This window comes from Pseudophryne corroboree, chromosome 8, assembly GCF_028390025.1.
Source record: "Pseudophryne corroboree isolate aPseCor3 chromosome 8, aPseCor3.hap2, whole genome shotgun sequence".
NCBI classification, from domain to species: Eukaryota; Metazoa; Chordata; class Amphibia; order Anura; family Myobatrachidae; genus Pseudophryne; species Pseudophryne corroboree.
Window position 1 is genome coordinate 378,852,929 of NC_086451.1, and position 14,561 is coordinate 378,867,489.

Below are 14,561 nucleotides of genomic sequence, written 5' to 3' on the forward strand. Positions count from 1 at the left end.
CGAATGGGCAATGAGAGAGTGTGTTGTTGCCTCAATTTTCTGGTTTATGAAGGAAGTAAGTACACTTCTGCTTTCCTGGGTACATGAGTGGGTTGTGTATCCCTTGATACTACAGTACCCGGTATTCCCAGAGGGTCTCCCTTTCTGGTACTAACCAGGCCCGACGCTGCTTGGCTTCCAAGATCAGACGAGATCGGGCATGTCCAGCGCGGTATGACTGTAGATAGTTAGGACAACATCTACTGACATGCGGGAGTACCCAATTGGATGAGAGAGTGTATGAAAAGAGGTTTTCCAGTAATTGACCAAGTTGGTATAGAATAAGGAAATGATAGACCTGATATTTCAGAAAGAAAAAATAGACTCAGTGTAACACTTCTGCTGCTCGCGATTGAATCCTGGGCGATTTTTGGCCTAAATCCCGATTTCCTGCCGTTCCTGATCCCGGGATTGGCCACCCTAATGGCAAATATCTGGGGACACACATCATAATAATAAAACGTTTTTAATTAATATATTAAGCTAGCAATCGGTTGTCAATTTATCAAAATAACAATATACAAAATAATAATAAAAAAAAAAAAAGAGGACCTGCTGTTTATATGTCCCTGGAGGCTGCACAGACATGTGACAGAGGTAGCAGCAACACTTAAAGGCAGATGATGTTTTTGGATCTCAGCTGATATACCGGATAGTCTGCACAGTGAGGCCAGAATCTCCTGCAGTGGAGCAAGTGATAAGGACTCTTTCTTAACTGCCTGTTTTGCTCATGTGTGAGATTTGCCTGTGATTGAGTGAACTCGGAGTAGTAATACAGAGGACTTCACAAAAGGAGTATACACTGAGGTTGTGGACAGAATACAGTAGCCATCACTGCTGCTTCCTTGGAATGATGTCTCTGTATGGTAACGCAGCACTGTATGGTATTGCAGCAGGAAGCTTCTTTCTCTAACGTCCTAGTGGATGCTGGGAACTCCGTAAGGACCATGGGGAATAGCGGGCTCCGAAGGAGGCTGGGCACTCTAGAAAGATCTTAGACTACCTGGTGTGCACTGGCTCCTCCCACTATGACCCTCCTCCAAGCCTCAGTTAGATTTCGTGCCCGGCCGAGGTTGGATGCACACTAGGGGCTCTCCTGAGCTCTTAGAAAGTTATAGTCTTAGAATTTGTTATTTTCAGTGAGACCTGCTGGCAACAGGCTCACTGCAGCGAGGGACTAAGGGGAGAAGAAGCGAACTCGCCTGCTTGCAGCCGGATTGGGCTTCTTAGGCTACTGGACACCATTAGCTCCAGAGGGATCGACCGCAGGCCCAGCCTTGATGTTCGGTCCCGGAGCCGCGCCGCCGTCCCCCTTACAGAGCCAGAAGCAAGAAGATGGTCCGGAAAATCGGCGGCATGAAGACATCCTGTCTTCACCAAGGTAGCGCACAGCACTGCAGCTGTGCGCCATTGCTCCTCATACACACTTCACACTCCGGTCACTGAGGGTGCAGGGCGCTGGGGGGGGGCGCCCTGAGGCAGCAATAAAAACACCTTGGCTGGCTAAAATACCTCAATATATAGCCCCTGGGGCTATATATGAGGTAAATACCCCTGCCAGAATCCCATAAAAAGCGGGAGAATAGGCCGCGAAAAAGGGGCGGAGCCTATCTCATCAGCACACTGGCGCCATTTCTCTAACGTCCTAAGTGGATGCTGGGGACTCCGTAAGGACCATGGGGGATAGCGGCTCCGCAGGAGACTGGGCACATCTAAAGAAAGCTTTAGGACTATCTGGTGTGCACTGGCTCCTCCCCCTATGACCCTCCTCCAAGCCTCAGTTAGATCTCTGTGCCCGAACGAGAAGGGTGCACACTAGGGGCTCTCCTGAGCTTCTTAGTGAAAGTTTTAGTTTAGGTTTTTTATTTTCAGTGAGACCTGCTGGCAACAGGCTCACTGCATCGAGGGACTAAGGGGAGAAGAAGCGAACTCACCTGCGTGCAGAGTGGATTGGGCTTCTTAGGCTACTGGACATTAGCTCCAGAGGGACGATCACAGGCCCAGCTTGGATGGGTCCCAGAGCCGCGCCGCCGGCCCCCTTACAGAGCCAGAAGGCAGAAGAGGTCCGGAAAATCGGCGGCAGAAGACGTCCTGTCTTCAACAAGGTAGCGCACAGCACTGCAGCTGTGCGCCATTGCTCTCAGCACACTTCACACTCCGGTCACTGAGGGTGCAGGGCGCTGGGGGGGGCGCCCTGAGACGCAATAATAAACACCTTGGATGGCAAAAAATGCATCACATATAGCTCCTGGGCTATATGGATGCATTTAACCCCTGCCAAAATACATAAAAAAACGGGAGATAAGGCTGCCGATAAGGGGGCGGAGCCTATCTCCTCAGCACACTGGCGCCATTTTCCCTCACAGCTCCGTTGGAGGGAAGCTCCCTGGCTCTCCCCTGCAGTCACTACACTACAGAAAGGGTTAAAAAAGAGAGGGGGGCACAAATTAGGCGCAGTATTAACTATACAGCAGCTATAAGGGGAAAAACACTTATATAAGGTTATCCCTGTATATATATATATATATAGCGCTCTGGTGTGTGCTGGCAAACTCTCCCTCTGTCTCCCCAAAGGGCTAGTGGGGTCCTGTCCTCTATCAGAGCATTCCCTGTGCGTGTGCTGTATGTCGGTACTTTTGTGTCGACATGTATGAGGAGAAAAATGATGTGGAGACGGAGCAGATTGCCTGTAATAGTGATGTTACCCCCTAGGGGGTCGACACCTGAGTGGATGAACTGTTGGAAGGAATTACGTGACAGTGTCAGCTCTGTATAAAAGACAGTGGTTGACATGAGACAGCCGGCTACTCAGCTTGTGCCTGTCCAGACGTCTCATAGGCCGTCAGGGGCTCTAAAGCGCCCGTTACCTCAGATGGCAGATATAGACGCCGACACGGATACTGACTCCAGTGTCGACGGTGAAGAGACAAATGTGACTTCCAGTAGGGCCACACGTTACATGATTGAGGCAATGAAAAATGTTTTACACATTTCTGATAATACGAGTACCACCAAAAAGGGGTATTATGTTCGGTGAGGAAAAACTACCTGTAGTTTTCCTGAATCTGAGAAATTAAATGAGGTGTGTGATGATGCGTGGGTTTCCCCCGATAACAACTGATATTTTCTAAAATGTTATTGGCATTATATCCTTTCCCGCCAGAGGTTAGGGTGCGTTGGGAAACACCCCCTAGGGTGGATAAAGCGCTCACACGCTTGTAAGGGCTCTATCCTCTCCTGAGATGGCCGCCCTTAAGGATCCTGCTGATAGAAAGCAGGAGGGTATCCTAAAATGTATTTACACACATACTGGTGTTATACTGCGACCAGCAATCGCCTCAGCCTGGATGTGCAGTGCTGGGTTGGCGTGGTCGGATTCCCTGACTGAAAATATTGATACCCTAGATAGGGACAGTATATTTTTGCCTATAGAGCATTTGAAAGATGCATTTCTATATATGAGTGATGCACAGCGGAATATTTGCCGACTGGCATCAAGTCTAAGTGCGTTGTCCATTTCTACCAGTAGAGGGTTATGGACACGTCAGTGGTCAGGTGATGCGTATTCCAAACGGCATTTGGAAGTATTGCCTTATTAAGGGAGGAGTTATTTGGGGTCGGTTTTTCAGACCTGGTGGCCACCGCAACAGCTGGGAAATCCACGTTTGTACCCCAGGTCGCCTCTCAACATGAGAAGACGCCGTATTATCAGGCGCAGTCTTTTCGTGGATAAGCGGGCAAAAGGTTCCTCATTTCTGCCCCGTGACAGAGGGAGAGGAAAAAGGCTGCAGAAATCAGCCAGTTCCCAGGAACAGAAACCCTCTCCCGCCTCTGCCAAGCCCTCAGTATACGCTGGGGCTTTACAAGCAGAATCAGGAACGGTGGGGGGCCCGTCTCAATGAATTTCAGCGCGCAGTGGGCTCACTCGCAAGTAGACCCCTGGATCCTTCAGGTGATATCTCAGGGGTACAAATTAGAATTCGAGACGTCTCCCCCTCGCCGTTTCCTAAAGTCGGCTTTACCGATGTCTCCTTCTGACAGGGAGACAGTTTTGGAAGCCATTCACAAGCTGTATTCCCAGCAGATGATAATCAAGATACCCCTCCTGCAACAGGGAACGGGGTATTATTCCACACTGTTGTGGTACCGAAGCCGGACGGCTCGGTGAGACCGATTCTAAATCTAAAATCTTTGAACACTTACATACAGAGGTTCAAATTCAAGATTGAGTCACTCAGAGCAGTGATTGCGAACCTGGAAGAAGGGGACTACATGATGTCTCGGGACATCAAGGATGCTTACCTTCATGTCAAAATTTACCCTTCTCACCAAGGGTACCTCAGGTTTATGGTACAGAACTGTCACTATCAGTTCAGACGCTGCCGTATGGATGGTCCATGGCACCCCGGGTCTTTACCAAGGTAATGGCCGAAATGATGATATTCCTTCAAAGGAAGGGAATTTTAGTTATCCCTTACTTGGACGATTCCCTGATAAGGGTAAGATCCAGGGAACAGTTGGAGGTCGGTGTAGCACTATCTCAGGTAGTGTTGCTGCAGCACGGTTGGATTCTCAATATTCCAAAATCGCAGCTGGTTCCGACGACTTGTCTTCTGTTCCTAGGGATGATCCTGGACACAGTCCAGAAAAAGGTGTTTCTCCCGGAGGAGAAAGCCAGGGAGTTATCCGAGCTAGTCAGGAACCTCCTAAAACCAAGCCAAGTCTCAGTGCATCAATGCACAAGGGTTCTGGAAAAAATGGTGGCTTCCTACGAAGCAATCCCATTCGGCAGAATCCACGCAAGAACTTTCCAGTGGGACCTGCTGGACAAATGGTCCGGGTCGCATCTTCAGATGCATCAGCGGATAACCCTGTCACCAAGGACAAGGGTGTCCCTCCTGTGGTGGTTGCAGAGTGCTCATCTTCTAGAGGGCCGCAGATTCGGCATTCAGGACTGGGTCCTGGTAACCACGGATGCCAGCCTGCGAGGCTGGGGAGCAGTCACACAGGGAAGGAATATCCAGGACTTATGGTCAAGCCTGGAGACATCACTTCACATAAATATCCTGAAGCTAAGGGACATTTACAATGCTCTAAGCTTAGCAAGACCTCTGCTTCAAGGTCAGCCGGTGTTGATCCAGTCGGACAACGTCACGGCAGTCACCCACGTAAACAGACAGGGTGGCACAAGAAGCAGGAGGGCAATGGCAGAAGCTGCAAGGATTCTTCGCTGGACGGAAAATCATGTGATAGCATTGTCAGCAGTATTCATTCCGGGAGTGGACAACTGGGAAGCAGACTTCCTCAGCACGACCTCCACCCGGGGAGAGTGGGGACTTCACCCAGAAGTCTTCCACATGATTATAAACCGTTGGGAAAAACTCGACAGGTATTGCGCCAGGTCCAGGGACCCTCAGGCAATAGCTGTAGACGCTCTGGTAACACCGTGGGTGTACCAGTCAGGGTATGTGTTCCCTCCTCTGCCTCTCATACCCAAGGTACTGAGATTGATAAGATGGAGAGGAGTAAGCACTATATTCGTGGCTCCGGATTGGCCAAGAAGGATTTGGTAACCGGAACTTCAAGAGATGCTCACGGAGGATCCGTGGCCTCTACCTCTAAGAAGGGACCTGCTCCAGCAAGGACCCTGTCTGTTCCAAGACTTACCGCGGCTGCGTTTGACGGCATGGCGGTTGAACGCCGGATCCTGAAGGAAAAAAGGCATTCCGGATGAAGTCATCCCTATCCTGATCTAAAGCCAGGAAGGATGTAACCGCAAAAACATTATCACCGCAATTGGCGAAAATATGTTGCGTGGTGTGAGGCCAGTAAGGCCCGACGGTGGAAATTCAACTGGGTCGATTCCTACATTTCCTGCAAACAGGAGTGTCTATGGGCCTGAAATTGGGGTCCATTAAGGTTCAAATTTCGGCCCTGTCAATTTTCTTCCAAAAAGAACTAGCTTCAGTCCCTGAAGTTCAGACGTTTGTAAAAGGGGTACTGCATATACAGCCTCCTTTTGTGCCTCCAGTGGCACTTTGGGATCTCAATGTAGTTTTGGGTTCCAAAAGTCACATTGGTTTGAACCACTTAAATCTGTGGAGTTAAAATATCTCACATGGAAAGTGGTCATGCTGTTGGCCCTGGCCTGGGCCAGACGCGTGTCAGAATTGGCGGCTTTATCCTGAAAAAGCCCTTATCTGATGTTCCATTCGGACAGGGCGGAATTGAGGACTCGTCCTCAGTTTCTCCCTAAGGTGGTTTCAGCGTTTCACCTGAACCAACCTATTTGTGGTGCCTGCGGCTACTAGGGACTTGGAGGACTCCAAGTTGCTAGACGTTGTCAGGGCCCTGAAAATATATGTTTCCAGGAGGGCTGGAGTCAGGAAATCTGACTCGCTGTTTATCCTGTATGCACCCAACAAGCTGGGTGCTCCTGCTTCTAAGCAGACTATTGCTCGTTGGATTTGTAGTACAATTCAGCTTGCACATTCTGTGGCAGGCCTGCCACAGCCAAAAATCTGTAAATGCCCACTCCACAAGGAAGGTGGGCTCATCTTGGGCGGCTGCCCGAGGGGTCTCGGCTTTACAACTTTGCCGAGCAGCTACTTGGTCAGGAGCAAATACGTGTGTAAAATTATACAAAATTGATATCCTGGCTGAGGAGGACCTGGAGTTCTCTCATTTGGTGCTGCAGAGTCATCCGCACTCTCCCGCCCGTTTGGGAGCTTTGGTATAATCCCCATGGTCCTTACGGAGTCCCCAGCATCCACTTAGGACGTTAGAGAAAATAAGAATTTACTTACCGATAATTCTATTTCTCATAGTCCGTAGTGGATGCTGGGCGCCCATCCCAAGTGCGGATTGTCTGCAATACTTGTACATAGTTATTGTTACAAAAATCGGGTTATTATTGTTGTGAGCCATCTTTCAGAGGCTCCTCTGTTATCATGCTGTTAACTGGGTTCAGATCACAGGTTATACGGTGTGATTGGTGTGGCTGGTACGAGTCTTACCCGGGATTCAAAATCCTTCCTTATTGTGTACGCTCGTCCGGGCACAGTATCCTAACTGAGGCTTGGAGGAGGGTCATAGGGGGAGGAGCCAGTGCACACCAGATAGTCCTAAAGCTTTCTTTAGATGTGCCCAGTCTCCTGCGGAGCCGCTATCCCCCATGGTCCTTACGGAGTCCCCAGCATCCACTACGGACTATGAGAAATAGAATTATCGGTAAGTAAATTCTTATTTTTTCCCTCACAGCTCGGCTGGAAGGAAGCTCCCTGGCTCTTCCCTGCAATTCTACAGTACAGTAAGAGGGAAAAGAGAGGGGGGGCATTAAAATTGGCACTGTATACAGTATATTATATAAAAAGCAGCTATTAGGGACATAACTCAGTTAGTCCCTGTGTGTATATATATATATATATATATATAGCGCTCTGGTGTGTGCTGGCATACTCTTACTCTGTCCCCCCAAAGGGCTTTTGTGGGTCCTGTCCTCTATTTGAGCATTCCCTGTGTGTGTGGAGTGTGTCGGTACGGCTGTGTCGACATGTTTGAGGAGGATAATGATGTGGAGGGGGAGCAGATGCCTTTAGCAGGGATGTCACCCCCTGGGGGTCAGACACCTGAGTGGATGGTATTATGGCAGGAAATGAGTGCACGTATAGACTCCTTACATAAAAAATTTGACGACATGCCGACTGTGGGACAGCCGAGTCTTCAGCTCGTGCCTGTCCAGGTGTCTCAAAAGTCATCAGGGGCTCTGAAACGACTGTTATCTCAGGTGTCACAAGTAGATGTCGACACGGATACTGACACCAGTGTCGACGACGATGAGTCAAATTTAATGCCCGTTAAGGCCATTCACTGCATGATTGAGGCAATGAAAGAGGTGTTAAATATTTCTGATTTACATCCAGGTACCACAAAAAAGGGTATTATGTTTGGGGAGAAAAAACTACCTGTAGTTTTTCCCCCGTCAGATGAATTAAATAAAGCGCTCACACGTTTGTCTAAAAAGGTGGCACTACCGTCTCAGGATACGGCCGCCCTTAAGGAACCTGCTGATAGAAAGCAGGAGGCGATCCTGAAGTCTGTATATACACACTCAGGCATTATACTCAGACCAGCTATTGCGTCAGCATGGATGTGCAGTGCTGCCGCTGCGTGGTCAGATAAACTGTCAGAAAATATTGACACGTTAGACAGAGACACGATCCTGCTAACAATTGACCATATAAAAGACTCAGTCTTATACATGAGAGATGCACAGAGGGAAATCTGCCGGCTGGCATCTAAAATAAGTGCATTATCTATCTCTGCTAGGAGATGCTTATGGACTCGCCAGTGGACTGGAGATGCAGATTCCAAAAGGCACATGGAAGTCTTGCCTTATAAGGGGGAGGAATTATTTGGGGATGGTCTCTCCGACCTAGTTTCCACAGCAACGTCTGGGAAGTCAGCATTTTTACCCCATGTCCCCTCACAGCCTAAGAAGGCGCCATTTTATCAGGTTCAGTCCTTTCGGTCCCAGAAAAACAAGCGGGGAAAAGGAGGGTCTTTTCTGTCAAGAGGCAGAGGCAGGGGAAAAAGGCTGCAGCAAACAGCAGGTTCCCAGGAACAAAAGTCCTCCCCCGCTTCCTCTTCCAAGTCCGCCGCATGACGGTGGGGCTTCACAGGCGGAGCCAGGTAAGGTGGGGGCCCGCCTCAGGAATTTCAGCGATCAGTGGGCCCGCTCACAGGTGGATCCCTGGATCCTTCAAATAGTATCTCAGGGATACAGGCTGGAATTCGAGGCGACTCCACCCCGCCGTTTCCTAAAATCCGCCTTGCCGATTGCTCCCTCAGACAGGGAGGCGGTGCTAGCAGCGATTCACAAGCTGTATTCCCAGCAGGTGATAATCAAGGTACCCCTACTTCAACAAGGCCGGGGTTACTATTCCACACTATTTGTGGTGCCGAAACCGGACGGTTCGGTGAGACCCATTTTAAATTTGAAATCCTTGAACACATACATAAAAATTCAAGTTCAAGATGGAATCGCTCAGGGCGGTTATTGCAAGCCTGGACGAGGGGGATAACATGGTATCCCTGGACATCAAGGATGCTTACCTGCATGTCCCCATTTACAATTCTCACCATGAGTACCTCAGATTTGTGGTACAGGACTGCCATTACCAATTCCAGACGCTGCCGTTTGGACTCTCCACGGCACCGAGGGTATTTACCAAGGTTATGGCGGAAATGATGATACTCCTTCGAAAAAAGGGAGTTTTAATTATCCCATACTTGGACGATCTCCTAATAAAGGCACGATCCAAGGAACAGTTGTTAGTGGGAGTAGCACTATCTCAGGAAGTGCTGAGCCAGCACGGCTGGATTCTGAATATCCCAAAGTCACAGCTGGTCCCCACGACACGTCTAATGTTCCTGGGAATGATTCTGGACACGGCCCAGAAAAAAGTGTTTCTCCCGGAGGAGAAAGCCAGGGAGTTGTCTTCTCTAGTCAGAGACCTCCTAAAACCAAAACAGGTATCGGTGCATCACTGCACGCGGGTCCTGGGAAAGATGGTAGCTTCTTACGAAGCAATTCCATTCGGCAGGTTCCATGCCAGGAATTTTCAGTGGGACCTGTTGGACAAGTGGTCCGGATCGCATCTTCAGATGCATCGTTTAATAACCCTGTCTCCACGAACCAGGGTGTCTCTTCTGTGGTGGCTGCACAGTGCTCATCTTCTGGAGGGCCGCAGATTCGGCATACAGGACTGGGTCCTGGTGACCACGGATGCCAGCCTACGAGGCTGGGGGGCAGTCACAAAGGGAAGAAATTTCCAAGGACTATGGTCAAGTCAGGAGACTGCCCTTCACATAAATATTCTGGAACTAAGGGCCATTTACAATGCCCTAAGTCAAGCAAAATCCCTGCTCCTACACCAGCCGGTGCTGATCCAGTCAGACAACATCACGGCAGTCGCCCATGTGAATCGACAGGGCGGCACAAGAAGCAGGACGGCGATGGCAGAAGCCACAAAAATTCTCCGATGGGCGGAGAATCATGTACTAGCACTGTCAGCAGTGTTCATCCCGGGAGTGGACAACTGGGAAGCAGACTTTCTCAGCAGGCACGACCTCCACCCGGGAGAGTGGGGACTTCATCCAGAAGTCTTCCAAATGATTGTTAATCAATGGGGTCGTCCACAGGTGGACATGATGGCGTCCCGCCTAAACAAAAAACTAGAGAAGTATTGCGCCAGGTCAAGAGACCCTCAGGCGATAGCTGTGGACGCTCTAGTGACACCGTGGGTGTACCGGTCAGTTTATGTGTTCCCTCCTCTACCTCTCATACCAAAGGTATTGAGAATAATAAGAAAGCGAGGAGTAAACACAATTCTCGTGGTTCCGGATTGGCCGAGAAGAGCGTGGTACCCGGAACTTCAAGAGATGATCTCAGAGGACCCGTGGTCTCTGCCGCTCAGACAGGACCTGCTGCAGCAGGGCCCCTGTCTGTTCCAAGACTTACCGCGGCTGCGTTTGACGGCATGGCGGTTGAACGCCGGATCCTGAAGGAAAAGGGCATTCCGGAGGAAGTCATTCCTACGCTTATTAAAGCCAGGAAAGATGTTACGGCAAAGCATTATCACCGCATATGGCGGAAATATGTTGCATGGTGCGAGGCCAAAAAGGCCCCAACAGAGGAATTTCAACTAGGTCGATTTCTGCATTTCCTGCAAGCAGGAGTGAATATGGGCCTAAAACTGGGCTCCATTAAGGTACAGATCTCGGCTCTGTCGATTTTCTTTCAAAAAGAACTAGCTTCAGTACCTGAAGTTCAGACATTTGTGAAAGGAGTGCTGCATATTCAGCCCCCATTTGTGCCTCCTGTGGCACCTTGGGATCTCAACGTGATGTTGAGTTTCTTAAAATCGCATTGGTTTCTAAAAACCGTGGATCTGAAATATCTCACGTGGAAAGTGGTCATGTTATTGGCCTTGGCTTCAGCCAGGCGAGTGTCAGAGTTGGCGGCTTTATCATGTAAAAGCTCTTATCTGATTTTCCATATGGATAGGGCAGAATTGAGGACTCGTCCCCAGTTTCTCCCTAAGGTGGTGTCAGCGTTTCACCTGAACCAGCCTATTGTGGTGCCTGCGGCTACTAAGGATTTGGAGGACTCCAAGTTGCTAGACGTTGTCAGGGCCCTGAAAATATATGTTTCCAGGACGGCTGGAGTCAGAAAATCTGACTCGCTGTTTATCCTGTATGCACCCAACAAGCTGGGTGCTCCTGCTTCTAAGCAGACTATTGCTCGTTGGATTTGTAGTACAATTCAGCTTGCACATACTGTGGCAGGCCTGCCACAGCCAAAATCTGTCAATGCCCATTCCACAAGGAAGGTGGGCTCATCTTGGGCGGCTGCCCGAGGGGTCTCGGCTTTACAACTTTGCCGAGCAGCTACTTGGTCAGGGGCAAACACGTTTGCAAAATTCTACAGATTTGATACCCTGGCTGAGGAGGACCTGGAGTTCTCTCATTCGGTGCTGCAGAGTCATCCGCACTCTCCCGCCCGTTTGGGAGCTTTGGTATAATCCCCATGGTCCTTACGGAGTTCCCAGCATCCACTAGGACGTTAGAGAAAATAAGAATTTACTCACCGGTAATTCTATTTCTCGTAGTCCGTAGTGGATGCTGGGCGCCCATCCCAAGTGCGGTTTATCTGCAATACTTGTACATAGTTATTGTTAACTAAATCGGGTTATTGTTGAGCCATCTGTTGAGAGGCTCTATTGTTTCATACTGTTAACTGTGTTTCATATCACGAGTTGTACGGTGTGATTGGTGTGGCTGGTATGAGTCTTACCCGGGATTCAAAATCCTTCCTTATTGTGTACGCTCGTCCGGGCACAGTACCTAACTGAGGCTTGGAGGAGGGTCATAGTGGGAGGAGCCAGTGCACACCAGGTAGTCTAAGATCTTTCTAGAGTGCCCAGCCTCCTTCGGAGCCCGCTATTCCCCATGGTCCTTACGGAGTTCCCAGCATCCACTACGGACTACGAGAAATAGAATTACCGGTGAGTAAATTCTTATTATTACAAGTAGACGCCTCCCACTGCAGTAGTGATTCCACCTGCATCCTAGGATGCAGTCATGGGATCACTAACACACCATCAGGCAACTTGCGGCACCCATGGGGACACGCACCTCCTGTCGCAGATTCCAGGAAATGTTCATGCAACAGAGATTCTGGCTCTTCTCTCCCCATAAACGGTGGTGAAATTCCTCTGTTTTCACAAACGGAGGCTGCCGCCGCACCAAAACGGCTTCAGACTGTCAATCAATGACAGTCTGATGCTAAATTGCCTTCTTTTGTCGCTGGATCCGCTTGCGCACATGCAGAATGGGTCCTGGGCATGCTCAAAGTACCGAACGTTGGTACTTTGTACATCAGGACGCTATAACAAAGGGAGCTGAATGAGGTTTACTGTTGGACTAACTTGGAGAAAGGAAAAATCCATGGCAGTTTTTACGTGGTAACTTATTCTGACACAGGTTGTGGACACAGTGGGGAGAATTCAATTGTTTCTCCCTGCGTCTGCCACTAGATGGGTCCCAACAGAGCAATTCAGTTGCTCCGTTCGGGCACACTTAGCTGCGGAGAGACACCTTTCAGCTCACAGCCCCGTGCTGGCGAGCTGAAATGTGTGAAAGGTGACCCGTTGACCCATTAGTTTAGTCTGGTTTAGCTGCTTTACACGGCTAACCCAACCCTAATGGGTACAACAACTGGCATCAATTGAAGAATATCTCCCCTGCAATCTCCCGTCACTTCAGAATGGAGATCAGGCGGCGATGTTAATTGAATTCCACCCCAGTGATTATAAAGACTATTGTTTACCTCTGGACATTAATAGGGACATTTTTTGCATTTAGGGTTTTTTTTCCCCAATATATTTTTATTGAAGCATTGTAAAATATACAATCAAAACAGCGCTCTAAAAATAATGTACAAGAAAGTGACATAAGGTATCCATACATGAGATATACAGAAATCATGATTCATCCAGATACATCAAATTATAGGTTTGAATTGTATAAAAAAAAATTTTAAATCGCGTACATAAGAAAATTGTATGACCAGTTACATGGGTATAGTGCCAGGATACCAGAATGTGTAAATATAGAGGTATACAAAAATGCAACTTAAAAAGAGCATAAAAAAATAATAATAAAAGGAAATAAAATATATCATAAAGAAACTCCTTTGTGGAGACGGATACGCGCAGTGGAAAATATTCAGAAACATTTTCGTATACACTGCTGATGGGAACGTTTTACGGGAAACCTTCAGTGCAGTTATTAACTCTTTAGTCAAAAGCACATGAAAATTGCGGTAACCACTGCATTATTCCCGTGGAGGAAATTGAATGGTCCATATCATCTCAAAGATACAGATAGTAATTGGAAATAGCTTTTCTCTAACTTCCTAGTGGATGCTGGGGACTCCGTCAGGACCATGGGGAATAGCGGCTCCGCAGGAGACTGGGCACAAAGTAAAAGCTTTAGGACTAGCTGGTGTGCACTGGCTCCTCCCCCTATGACCCTCCTCCAAGCCTCAGTTAAGATTTTGTGCCCGAACGAGAAGGGTGCAATCTAGGTGGCTCTCCTGAGCTGCTTAGAGTAAAAGTTTAAATAGGTTTTTTATTTTCAGTGAGACCTGCTGGCAACAGGCTCACTGCATCGAGGGACTAAGGGGAGAGAAACGAACTCACCTGCGTGCAGAGTGGATTGGGTTTCTTAGGCTACTGGACATTAGCTCCAGAGGGACGATCACAGGCCCAGCCATGGATGGGTCCCGGTGCCGCGCCGCCGGCCCCCTTACAGATGCTGAAGCAAGAAGAGGTCCATAAATCGGCGGCAGAAGACTTTCCTGTCTTCATAAGGTAGCGCACAGCACTGCAGCTGTGCGCCATTGCTCTCAGCACACTTCACACTCCGGTCACTGAGGGTGCAGGACGCTGGGGAGGGGCGTCCTGGGAAGCAATGAATTTACCTTAGTTGGCAAAAAATACATCACATATAGCTCCTGGGCTATATGGATGTATTTAACCCCTGCCAGTTTTCCAGAAAAAAGCGGGAGAAGAGCCCGCCGTTAAGGGGGCGGGGCCTATCTCCTCAGCACACAGCGCCATTTTTCCCACACAGCTCCGCTGGTAGGAAGGCTCCCAGAATCTCCCCTGCATCCTGCAACTACAGAAACAGGGTAAAAAAGAGAGGGGGGCACTTATTTGGCAAAATAACAGATATAAGCAGCTATAAGGGATAGACACTTATTGTAAGGTTGTCCCTATACATATATAGCGCTCTGGTGTGTGCTGGCAAACTCTCCCTCTGTCTCCCCAAGGGGCTAAGTGGGTCCTGTCCTCTATCAGAGCATTCCCTGTGTGTGTGCTGGGTGTCGGTACGTGTGTGTCGACATGTATGAGGAGGAAAATGATGTGGAGGCGGAGCAGAGTGTCTGTAACAGT

General features: G+C 49.0%; 1 protein-coding gene and 1 pseudogene across 6 annotated transcripts in view; one reads left to right on the forward strand and one right to left on the reverse strand.

Moving 5' to 3' along the window:
- The window catches only part of CCDC61 (coiled-coil domain containing 61), a 106,087-nt gene that overhangs the window by 11,588 nt on the left and 79,938 nt on the right, over positions 1-14,561 (forward strand). The window lies entirely within an intron of this gene.
- LOC134952068 (5S ribosomal RNA) lies at positions 107-225 on the reverse strand (annotated as a pseudogene).